Below are 12,948 nucleotides of genomic sequence, written 5' to 3' on the forward strand. Positions count from 1 at the left end.
AACTATTAGAGAGTTAAAAAGACTTAAGAAAGTATAGGGTCTAGAATTTTTGTTATTAAAGGTATTAGTCCAACTATGTACATGCATAATATTATCTTAGAAGACAATGTAGTATTGTTAGAGATACCTAAAGAATACTTAATCATAATATGAAATAGGTGGTGAAAAAATAAGTTGCAAAAACTATTGGATGAATGAATTATGTATCCAATAGCTGATAGTAATTAGATAAGCCCTATACATGTAATGCCTAAAAAGTCAGGCATTACAGTTGTCAAAAATGAAAAGGAAGAACTAAGTTTTCACTAGAATGACTACAAAATGGAGAATTTGTATTGATTATAGAAAGCTAAATGCAACAAAAAAGAAGAATCATTTTGCCTTTTCGCTTATTGATCAAATCTTAGAGCATTTAGTTTGACATGAATTTTATTATTTTCTTAATGATCTTTCAGGTTATTATCAAGTACTTATTGCACTTGAAAATCAAGAAAAAATGATATTCACATGTCCTTTTGGAATTTTGCATTTAGAAGAATGGCATTTGGCCTTTGCAACACACCTGCAACATTTCAGAAATGTAAGCTTTCTATTTCCTCTGATATGTTAGAAGATTGCATCAAAGTATTTTTGGATGATTTTTCATTTTTTGGCTCCTCATTTAATGTATATCTTAGCAATTTAACACGTGTGCTTGAAAAATGTACTGAATGTAATTTAACTTTGAGTTGGGAAAAGATATTTTATGGTTAAATATGGTATTGTGTTAGGACATGTGGTTTCTAGTAAAGGTATTATAGTTGATAAGGAAAAAATTAATTTAATTGCTAAATTGCCTTAACCTACTTCGGTGAAGGGCATTAGAAGTTTTCTTGGTAATTGATGATTTTATAGGCGTTTTATAAATGATTTTTTCAAAAATTGCTCGTCCTTTAATTGAATTGCTGGCTAAGAATTTGAACTTTATTTTTAATAATGCATGCCTTTCTGCTTTTAATACTTTAAAAGAGAAGCGGACTAGTGCACCTATAATTATGGTACTTGATTAGTCCCTTCCCTTTGAAATCATGTGTGATGCATCTGATTATGCCATAGAAGAAGTTTAGAGCAAAGGGTTGATAAAGCTTTACATATTATATATTATGTTAGTAAAACTCTAAATGATGCTCAAATAAATTATTCTACCACAGAAATAGAATTTATGGTTGTTGTGTTTTCATTAGATAAATTTAGATTTTTTTTGGTTGGATCTATGGTTATTTTGCATTCAGATCATGTAGCTTTGAGACATCTTTTGACTAAGCTAAATGCTAAACCATGGATTATAAGGTGGGTGCTCATAATATAGGAGTTTCATGTAGAAATCAAAGATAGAGAAGGTAGTGAAAATCTAGTTGTTGATCACCTTTCTAGATTGATTTTTTATTTTGATAATCTTAGTTCTAAGAAAGCAATTAATGAAACCTTTCCTGCTGAATAATTATTTGCTATGAATCATGAGCCTTGGTATGCTAATATTGTTAATTACTTAGTTTGTGGTATTATTAGATCTAACTTAACTTGACAGTAAAAGAAAAGATTCCTATATGTTTGCAGACATTATTACTGGGATGACCCTTCTTTGTTTACACATTGACTGAATCAAATGATTAGAAGATGTGTTCTTGAAAATGAGCAATAAAGTATTCTTACTTTTTGCCATTAGCTGCATTGTGGAGGTCATTTTGGTGGTAAGAAGACAACTTATGAAGTTCTTTAATCAGGTTATTTTTTACCTTTGTTATTTAGGGATGCTCATTTATTTTGTGTAAAATGTGATAAATGCCAAAAAATGGAAACATTGGTAAAAGGAATAACCTGCCTCAAACTTTTAATCTTGTGGTTGAATTGTTTAATGTATAAGGCATTAATTTTATAGGACCATTTTCACATTCTCATGGCTATGAATATATACTTGTTGCTATTGATTATGTATCTAAATAGGCAGAAGTAACTAATGATGCTAATGTAATGTAAAAATTTATAAACTATAATATATTTAGTAGGTTTGGAATGCCTAGAACAATCATTAGTGATGAGGAAATCCATTTTTACAAGGCATTTGCTGCTTTACTAAAGAAGTGTAGAGTAACTCATAGAGTAGAAACTTCTTATCACCCACAAACATCAAGGCAAGTGAGGGTAAGCAATAGGCAAATTAAGTCAGTAATTGAAAAATCAGCATGCCCAACGATTGGGCAACTCTTTGGGCATATTGCACAGCCTACAAAACACCCATTAGAATGAGTCCTTATAGGCTAGTATATGGCAAAGCTTGCCATATAGATTTAACCGAAGCGGGAGACGAACGCCTACTGCATCTAAAGGAGCTTGAAGAGATGCGTAGTGGGGTATGTCAAAATGCAAACTTTATAAAGAAAGAACTTAGAGACAACATGACAATAATATACTTCGTAAGTCTTTCGTACCTAGAATAAAAGTTTTATTATTTAACTCACGTTTTAAAGTTTTTTTAAGAAAGCTAAAGTCAAGATGGAATGGACCTTTCGAATTAGTAAAGGTATTTTCTCATAGTGCGCTGGACTTACACAATAATAAGAAATAAGAGCAATTCAAAATGAATGGCGTATTATAAATAAATGGCTTATGGATATGAAGTGGAGTGCGTTGATGCACTACCAACTTGAGCTTAACTCAACAATGTCTATGTATAGACAGCTTTTACTATTTTTGTTATATTTTTTACTTTTAAATAAAGAGTGTCCTCATTTTTATTTTTAGAAAACTTGCAAGAGGTTCAGACATCCTAGCATCTAAACGGATCCTCAAGTGTAAAAAGGGTTCATCATGTAGTTATTAGGGCTGCATGTGACCTGAGCCACTCGCGAGCTACTCAAAGCTCGGCTTGGTAAAAGCTCGTTCAAGTTTGTTCATTAGGATAAACGAGCCGAGCTCGAGCTTCATTTTCGAGCTCGTTTATTAAATAAGTCTAAGCTCGGGAACCGACTCGTTAAGGAGCTCGCGAGTTGACTCGTTTAATGAGCTCGCGAGATGGCTTATTAAGGAGCTCGTGAGCTGGTTCGTTTAATTAGCTTGCGAGTTGGCTCATCTAATGAGCTCGCGAACTAGCTCGTGCATTACCTCAATAAAAAAAAATATTCTAATTAAAAATAAATAAATAGATCGTAAGAGCTCAACTTTTATTACGTTGAAATAACAATATATACCAACAAATTAGGTTTTAATTATAAATATTCTAATTGAATAATTTTAGTATTACATATGCAAGTGCTAGTTTAATAACATTATTGATTAAGTTGGCATTTAATTATGTACATTTAATTATTATTATTGTCTTACCAATTTATTTTTTTCATAAATTAATTCAAGTAGAATATAAAATAAAAACTATGTATGAAAATAATAATATAGTTTTGTGTATAGTATAGTTAACTTAAATCAACATAAACTATGTTGCTTTACTATAAAATTATGTAGTTTTAGTTTTTATGTAAATGTTTAAAGATATTACTACAAAAATGCATAGTTTTAGTGTTGAATAAACAAGCATATATTATGTAATTGCTTAAAGATATTTAAAAATTATAGTCTATATATTTATAAGTTAACGAAGCATGAGCAAAATTTTTTGCAATATGCTTAATGTGAAGCTTGTAAATAGAGTAAGAACTTTATAAATTAACATAAAAGGTATTATAGTCTAACTGATAAAGGAAAAGTACTGGAATAAGAACTATTATAAATTAACATTAGTAAATATTTTTGTAATATGCTTAATGTGAAGCTTATGAAACTAGGCATGACTTGTTTGCACCTCTAGTCCTAACCGAATTATAAATGGTTTTGGAACGAGTTTAAGAAAGAATTCTATGGAGTTTTTTGAATTCTTTTTTTTATTATCAAGAATTTGATTTAATTGTTTTAATTTCTAAATTTATATGCATATTTTGCTTTTAAATATAATATATTTATAAATACAAAATTTACAACTACATATTTGGTAAATTCAAGCTTGCTTAACGAGCTTGTTTAACGAGCTAGAAATCGAGCTTGCTTAAGAAGTTTGAAATCGAGTTTGCTTAACAAGCTTGAAATTGAACTGAACCCGAGCTTAACTCATTTATATAAATACCAAGCTAATAATGAGTTGAGCTCGAGTTCAGCTCGTTTATATGACTATCGAGCCAATTACGAGTCGAGCTCGAACATATCAAAATTACAACAAGCCAAGCTCGAGCTCTAAAACATAAAAATTTATGGAGCTCGAGCTTAGTTAAATTTTTGCGAGCCGAGCCTTAACATTGAAAAGCTCGGCTCGGCTCGGCTCTTTTGCACCCCTAGTGGTAACACTAAATTTTATTGCTCAATATTATGCTTTAATAGTTAGTTAAATTTTGTGTATATGAGTATTAGTTTATATTATTATATGCTTAATAATTAATTATGTGGCCTATTATTGTAGAGATTTATTTAAAACTAGGATATTAGTTTCCTTGTGGGATTAGGATAAGCAATTAAGAGAGGATTAAGAGTTTTAATCAATAAAGACTTAGTGTAATCATCTCTTAATGAAACTAGGATTGTGGAAACCTTTATATATAGATACGCCGCCCATTAAGAGCACTATTTGAAAAATTTTCTTATTTCCAAAACTCTTAATCATCATAAATTCTAGGTTAGGAAGTGTCAAGGAAGAGGTAACTTCTCCCCCTTACCTTCAGCATCACTGTATCATCTTACACCACAATCCAAGCTGTCAAGCTCAAGAAAAGCCTATAGAAGATCTGAAAAGATTAGAAGGAGATCCCCCACATTATTCACACCACCATCAACACCATCTAGTTCAAGAAGAGCTTCAAGACATATGGAAATAATTAAAAGGAAGTCACCTATACCATTCTTTGTACCTAGATCTCCTAAATGTTAGCGCCTAATAAGAAGGCTTGGGAAGGAATATGATTTTTGGCCTGAAGAGCTTACCCTTTTTTATGCTTATCGTAGAGTTTATCCTAGATCTATGGAAAAATATCTTACTCTTGAGAAGATTATGGAAATTGAGCGTTCTAAAAGAAAACATCCAGTTAGGTATGTAATTGATGAAGTCTCTACAAAAGAAGAAGAAATTTCGAATAAAAATTGTAAGAGTGAGTATGAAGGTAAAGGCGAGATAATTATATATCCAAGAACATGTTGTGGGTGTCCAAGAAAATAAAAATATATCATACATGAACCATCATATGCCTAAAAGATTTTATAAATGCCCAAAGAAGGATGGCACACTAACAAAGGTAAAGAGGGAGAGGACGCCCAAGAAAGTACAATAAGTAGATTAGTACTTAGTGATTTTTCTTAGTTTGCTTGTCATTAATTGTTCAGTTATCTTAGTTAGACTTAGATTTATCATTTTTGTTAGTTAGATTTTTATTTTCGTTAAGTTGTTAATAAAATATAAGAATTTTAGTTCAAATTTATTAAGTTCTCTAGTTTTTAATTATTTAAGTATAATTAATACTAAAATATATTAATAAGTACTTAATTATATAATATCATATACCACAATATTGACACTTGTTATCCAACGTGCCTAAATCTGACTTTTACAAGTATATATATATATATAATGCTCTGTGCTTGCCTCATCTGAGGATCCTGCACATCAGAAACTTGTTAGTCTCTCCTTGGTATCAGAGCCAACAGGGTTCCTGGGAAGAGAAGGTTATTTGCATATAAGAGATTTTAAAATCATTTTAACCTACATCATATCTCTGATAAACAAACTTGTTCATTTATGCACAGTAGTAAGTCTCGTCTGTTTTAAGGGTAGTAAATCTGGTGGCTTTTTCCACGTTTGTTTAGAAAGTTATTTTGGTTTATTTTAAAATGAATTTATAACCTCTTTTCTGTAGATCTTCTTCTTTTTCAAACTCTTCTACCTCTGAGTCTTCAAAGTCTAAAGGATTAGTAAATAGTGAGGAAATCACTATTAAAGATTTTACAAAGCATATTGATGATCGAGAAATACCCAAGATTCAAAAGAAGCAAATTTATGAGTTTTCAAAGTTTCCTATCTTTAAAACTGATTTTACCATCAAAACTGAAGAAAGAGATATCCAAATTTCAAAGCCTTTTGAAGAAATCTATCTTCTGAATCTAAAAACCCTCCAGAAACATAAAGAAAAAGACTATAAATACATTCATATAGGCCTTGTCCAGATAGGAATAAAACCCCTTACCAGAGAAGAATTAGATACTTCCATCTTAGCAGTCCTTAGAGATACTAGGTTTACAAGTTTCTATGATTCTTTATTAGGTACTGTTAAGTCAAGCCTTAATAAAAGACCAATTTCTTTCAATTGTTTTCCAAATATTACAATTTCTTTAAATGACAAAAATGTTTTAAGAGCATTGTTCTCCAAATAAAAACACATAATTACAAAATGCTTGAAGGATCTATTCCGATAGCATTGATTTTTAAAATACATTACAAAGCCATATTTTCTGCTTTTAGTTCGAAACACAAACTCCACTCACTAAAAGGAGAAACCTTATTCATCCAAATAGATCTTTCTAAATCCAATGCAACTATTCCAAAAACTATTCAATGGAAAGATATCACTCTTCCAGATGAATGGATCCTTGAAGGAGCAACCCAACCTGAATCACCAAAGCAGACAGAACCAAATACTAATCTCAGAAACATAACCCAGTTTTCAGATGGGAAAGTCAAGCTTACATTCAACAGGAAATCAACTTCTAGATTTTCTGATGATAATTCTTCAATCTCGACCATAGATATTGGAAGGGTATCAAATATACCTTCTGTTATTTATGTCCCTTATAAAGAACCAACTGCATCGCAAACACAACCAAAATTTTCAACATCTGATATTCCAAGCTCAAACACCATATTACAAAATGTTGATTACCAAGCAATGTCCCTAGACCTGTTTACAATGAACCAAAGAAGGATAATGATATAGAGACTGTCTCTACCCCCTCTTCACCATCACCATCTGTAATAACCCAAAATCTAGAAGCATAAATCAACATGATTTCAAAAGAGTTTCAAATCAATAAAAAGCTTTTACATGAAGATTTCTATTCAAAGAAAAACCATTCCAAAAAACTTTAGTTTTTTAAACATTTTCTACAAGAAAAGGACAGTATCCAAGAAGGATACTACCAATTTTGCATATAAAATAGAATCCAAATCAAATTTTTTGATTGGTTTCAGATTTATTGCAAAGAAAATAGTATTTTTTATCATTTCAAAGAAAAACTCATTAGTCCTGTTACTGTAAGGAACAAGGCTCCAGAATGGAAGGTCGGAGAAAACCAAACCATACAGTCTGAACATCCTCCCTTTAAGAAAATAGCCATTTCTTATGGAGAGAACGAAATCAAAGCCGCACCTTACAAATTAGTAGGAGAAGAGCTTGAGAAAAATGTCAAAAATATTGTTCAGCAGAATAATTTCTCAAACACCTATCTTAACACAATAGAAAATTCAAAAACCTCGTACAATCTTGACCTCTCCGATCCCCAACAATAGTCATCCTAGAGAGATAAGTCAAACAGAAAAGCTCAAAAATCCAGTCTTCAAACCCTACCAGATCTCAAAGCCTAGTCAAGACCAATTTCATAAGTAACCGAGTTTGCTAGAGCGTCGAGGACAATTTTAGCAAATTAGCCACTTCCGAGTCTTCCAAGAACCTAATACCTGATACTCCTCAAAGCAGTAGAAATATCAGTGCTATAGATCAAGCCCAAAACAATGAATCCAATGATTCAGAGCTTGAAAGTGTCATTGAAAAACCCTCCAACATCAACAAATTGGGATGGCAAGCTCCTAGATTGACTTGGCATACTTCTAGGAATACTGCCCCGGATTTAGGTATAGAAAATAGAAATAATATCCTCACCCAATCTAGGTTCAATGCTTCCTCTGTCTATGAATGGAATATAGATGGAATGTCGAAGTACAACATTCTTGGTCTCTTACAACAGATGACCATGGAAGCTAATGCCTACAAAACCCAAAGCAGTACCTCCGATAGAGCTATAGCTGAACTCTTTATAGCTGGTTTTTCTGGCCAACTTAAAGGATGGTGGATTACCATCTCACCAAAACACAGCAGCTCCAAATCTTAGGTGCCATCCAAACTACCATAGAAGGGACCCCCATCTTAGATGAGTTAGGAAATCCTATTGAGGATGCTGTGTCAACCTTAATTCTGACGATTTCTCTCCATTTTATAGGAGACCCATCTCTTCTAAAAGATAAGAATGCTGAGCTTCTCAGCAATCTAACCTGCAAAAAACTTAGCAATTTCCAAGCTTATAAAGAGACTTTCCTGACCAGAGTCATGCTTAGGGAAGATTCAAACTAACCTTACTAGAAAGAAAAATTCTTAGCTGGTTTACCTAAGATACTAGGTGAAAGGGTTAGGAATACCATTAGAGAAGCTCATAATGGCCAGATCCCTTATGATTTCTACACTTACGGTGAATTAGTTAGCATTACTCAGAAGGAAGGATTAAAAATTTGCCATGACCTTAAACTCCGAAGATAGCTCAAATGGGAAATGAAGAATACTAGACAGGAGCTAGGTAGCTTTTGTAACCAGTTTGAGTATAATCCGATAGAACCTTCCCCCATCTGCAAAGGAAAATGCAAAGAAGACTTTTCTAAACCTTTTAAGAAAAACATTTTTCAAAAATAGAAAAGTGCCAAAAAACAGAGAGAATTTCTACAAAAGACCAATCCTCTTCTACATTTCTAAAACAAAATTCCAAAAACGATTTTAGCAAAATTACTTGCTACAAATGTGGGAGAAAGGGACACACTTCAAAGTATTGCAAGTTTTCTAAAAAACTTCATGAGCTCCAAATAGAAGAAGAAATTTTGAGCAAAATTTCAGCTCTTCTAATTGATTCCTCTGAATTAGAACATTCAAATAACGAGGAAGAGTTTCAAATTGATGAAATTAAAACCTCATCCGAATATTCTGAATCGGAATCAGATGTTATTCCAAAAAATATTAATATGCTCACTAGGCAACAAGAAGCTCTTCTTGAAGCTGTCAAGCATATTAATGACCCTCAACTTCAAAAACAAGTTTTGAAAGAAATTTTAAAAACTGAAACTCTCATCCCGTCTTCTAGTAAGAACACCTATGATCTTACTATAATCTTAAAAAAAGGGAAAAAGCTAAAGAACCCTCTCCCTTCTATCCAAGAACTCCAAAAAGAAATTAAAACCATTAAAACAAAACTCAAAGAATGAAAAGAAAAACAACAAAATGATTATGTTTTGCTCTAAAGCTTGATTCTTAAACAAAATAGTGATTCTGATTCTGAAGAAGAAAATGATTTTCAAAATCTTGAGGTTTCTAAAAATGTCCTACAAAACTTTATTAATGTTTTAAAAGAAATAACCTCAAGAAAATATCTGATTCAAATAAAACTCATTTTCCCTGATGATTTCCAAATAGAAACTATAGCTTTGTTTGATACAGGAGCATACCTCAACTGTATCAATTATGAGCTAGTTCCTAAAAGATATCATTAAAAAACAAAAGAAAGACTCACCTCTGCTAATAATTCAAAGATCAGAATTGCGGGAAAAACTAAAGCCGCAATTCTAAACAACAATATTGCTCTAAAAAATATTTTTATTCTTACAAAGAATTTACAACAAACTGTTATTTTGGGAACCCCTTTTATCAATTTAATTACTCCTTTCAAATTAACTACTGCTGGTATCATTTTTAAAGCTAAAGATTCAAAGATTGTTTTTCCTTTTTTAGAAAAACCCAAGAAAAGAAATCTCAATCTTATAAAAGCTCACTCAATTTATAATTTTGAGATAAATGCTTTAATTAAAGGAAAACAAACCCAGCTTTTTCATCTAAAACAAGATATGAGTTTAAAGAGAATCTAAAGCTAATTGGAAAATGAATTTGTCCAAAGAAAAATTTCTGATTTGCAAAAGAAAATCGAAAAAGAAGTTTGTTCTGATCTTCCTAATACTTTTTGGAAAAGAAAATAGCATATGGTGGATTTACCATATGAAAAAGATTTTAGTGAAAAACAAATTCCTACCAAAGCTAGGCCTATCCAAATGAATGAAACTCTTGAAAGACATTGTAGAATAGAAATAAAAGATTTAGAACAAAAGGGTTTAATTACCGAATCCAGATCCCCCTGGTCATGTGCAGCCTTCTATGTCAACAAAAATAGTGAAATAAAAAGAGGAACACCTAGATTGGTGAATAACTACAAACCTTTAAATAAAGCTCTAAAGTGGATTAGATACCCTATTCCAAACAAAAAAGATCTTCTTCAAAAGCTTCATTCTGCTTTTATTTTTTCAAAGTTTGATATGAAATCAGGATTTTGGCAAATCCAGATTCATCCTAAAGATCGGTGCAAAACTGCATTTACATCCATTTGGCCAGTACGAATGGAATGTGATGCCTTTTGGATTAAAAAAATGCTCCTTGTGAATTCTAAAAAATTATGAATGACATTTTTAATCCTTATTCAAAGTCTTGCATTATATACATCGATGATATATTAATCTTTTCAAATTCTCTAGAGCAACATTTCAAACATTTGGAGACATTTTTCTATATTGTTAAGAAAAATGATTTAGTTGTTTCAAAGTCCAATGTATCTTTATTCCAAACGAAAATTAGATTTCTTGGACACTACATCTCCGAGGGAACCATCACCCCAATTGAAAGATCTCTAGCTTTTACTTCAAAATTTCCAGATAAAATTTTGAAAAAAAACTCAATTGCAAAGGTTTCTTGGCAGTTTAAATTATGTCATGGATTTTTATCTAAATTTAAACTGTTTAGCTAAACCCCTCCATGATAGATTAAAGAAAAATCCCCCTGCATGGACTGATGAGCATACAAAGATTGTCCAAAGCATTAAAAAACAAGTTTATGAAATTCCATGTGTTACATCTAACTGATCCATCTGCATTCAAAATTATTAAAACTAATGCATCAAATTTAGGTGATGATGGAATTCTCAAACAAATTCAAAACAAAAAAGAATTCATTGTCCAGTTTACTTTTGCACACTGAAATGATACTCAAAAGATTTATTCAACTATCAAAAAAGAAATTCTTTCAATAGTATTATGCAATTCAAAATTCCAAAGTGACCTTTTAAATCAAAAATTTCTTTTAAGGATTGATTGTAAATCCGTAAAAGAAGTATTGCAAAAAGATGTCTAAAATATAGCTTCAAAATAGATTTTTGCCAGATGGCAAGCCATTCTTTCCGTTTTTGATTTTGAAATTGAATACATAAGAGGAGATTCAAATTCAATACCAGACTTTCTAACTACAGAGTTCCTTCAAAAATAGGAGTGACAATACCGAGAAAATCAAGAGCAAAAGATAAAGAGGAAAAATCAACAGCAAATACAAAAGCTATTCAAATCCCAAAAAAGGAGATTTTACCCTCCTCTTCAAATCCTATCAGAACCTGAACTGAGATCATCCAGGAAGAAATAGACAAAAGCAAAGAAGACCTAGCCCAAAAGCAATTCCAAATTTAGGATGGCTTGCACAGCAAGCTCCTGAGTTTTTAAAGATGGTCGAAGAATATTCAAAGAAAGTACCTATGGCTGAAGTCCAGCCAGAAATTTCTCCAAAGTCATCATTCTCTTCAAACAAAGGTAAAGGTATACTCTCTATTCCTATTTCAAAACTTGAGATAGTAATTTTTTCTCAAAACCTATCTCAAAACTCTCAAAGTATTTCAAAGCCTAACTCACAAGAAATAGTTTTGTCTCAAACAAAACTTTTCAAAACCAATGAATACGTAGAAAAGTAAAACTTTCAAAGCATTCTAACTATTGAGGAAGGATTCTGTACAGAAAGCCCCTCAAAACTAGTTTCAAAAGTTTTTCCTCCAGGATGGTACTCTAAACCTGGAGTAAAACAAAACTCCAATCTTATTACCAGTCTATCCTAGAGGTAACTGGTTCTGCAAAATTCAAACACTTCAAAAAGCATAAAGACCACAAAGACCCAGCATATTCCACATGCACCATCCAAAGAATCCTTCACCCTTCAGATTGGGGAATGGATTTACACTCGTCAAGATCTTTTCCAACCTCCCTCCAAAACACCTTCCCTTCAAGCCTAAATACAACTTTTAACTATTGGGATTACCAACAAGCTTGGTTTAATACCTATCCTTTACAAAATGAAGGACAAAGCCATTCTTGACTTTTCTACTTCAACACAAGCACAATCCAAACTTCCAAAATCCCATATTGGTTTAAACAATGGTGGAATTATTATAGCAATGTTCCAGAAACCATAATACCAAAAGTTCTCCCTTTTGTTTAATCTATTCAAAGCTCACTACAAACCCAACAAAATAGAAAGACGTTTTGCTCTCTTACTTCTATTTTGTTCAAACTTCTTCCTCCCATGGGTATGTGTGTGATATTTCCATTTCAACCAAGCAGCAGATGGAGAAATCATCCTTGCCCGAAGATTCAAAGTTAAATGGTGGGATAAATTCAACCACCAAGAAAAACTATCTCCAAAGATGGTACAAAGTTTCCTTACAAAAAATTGCTTCTTGCCAGCTCCCAAAGAACAAACTACCTTCCCGGCACAGAAGTCTTTCATTATTCCAAAGCTAGCGGCGGCTCAAACAGAAGAAGATTTCTTACAATTGATCAAACAGTTGTCAAAGACCGCCTCTTCAAAAGGAAAATCTAAAGCTTCATCTTCCTCTTTCAGCACCAGCTCAGCAGCAATTGATCTAGATGGTGACTCGAATTAAGATGACTATTTTGGGATATTTAGGCCCATCAAATGATATCTTTGTAAAGCCCTTGGATTGAAAACTAGAAATGGCAGCCCAAGATAATTCTGCAATGGGCCAAAT

The sequence above is a fragment of the Ricinus communis genome, chromosome 8, assembly GCF_019578655.1.
Source record: "Ricinus communis isolate WT05 ecotype wild-type chromosome 8, ASM1957865v1, whole genome shotgun sequence".
NCBI lineage: Eukaryota > Viridiplantae > Streptophyta > Magnoliopsida > Malpighiales > Euphorbiaceae > Ricinus > Ricinus communis.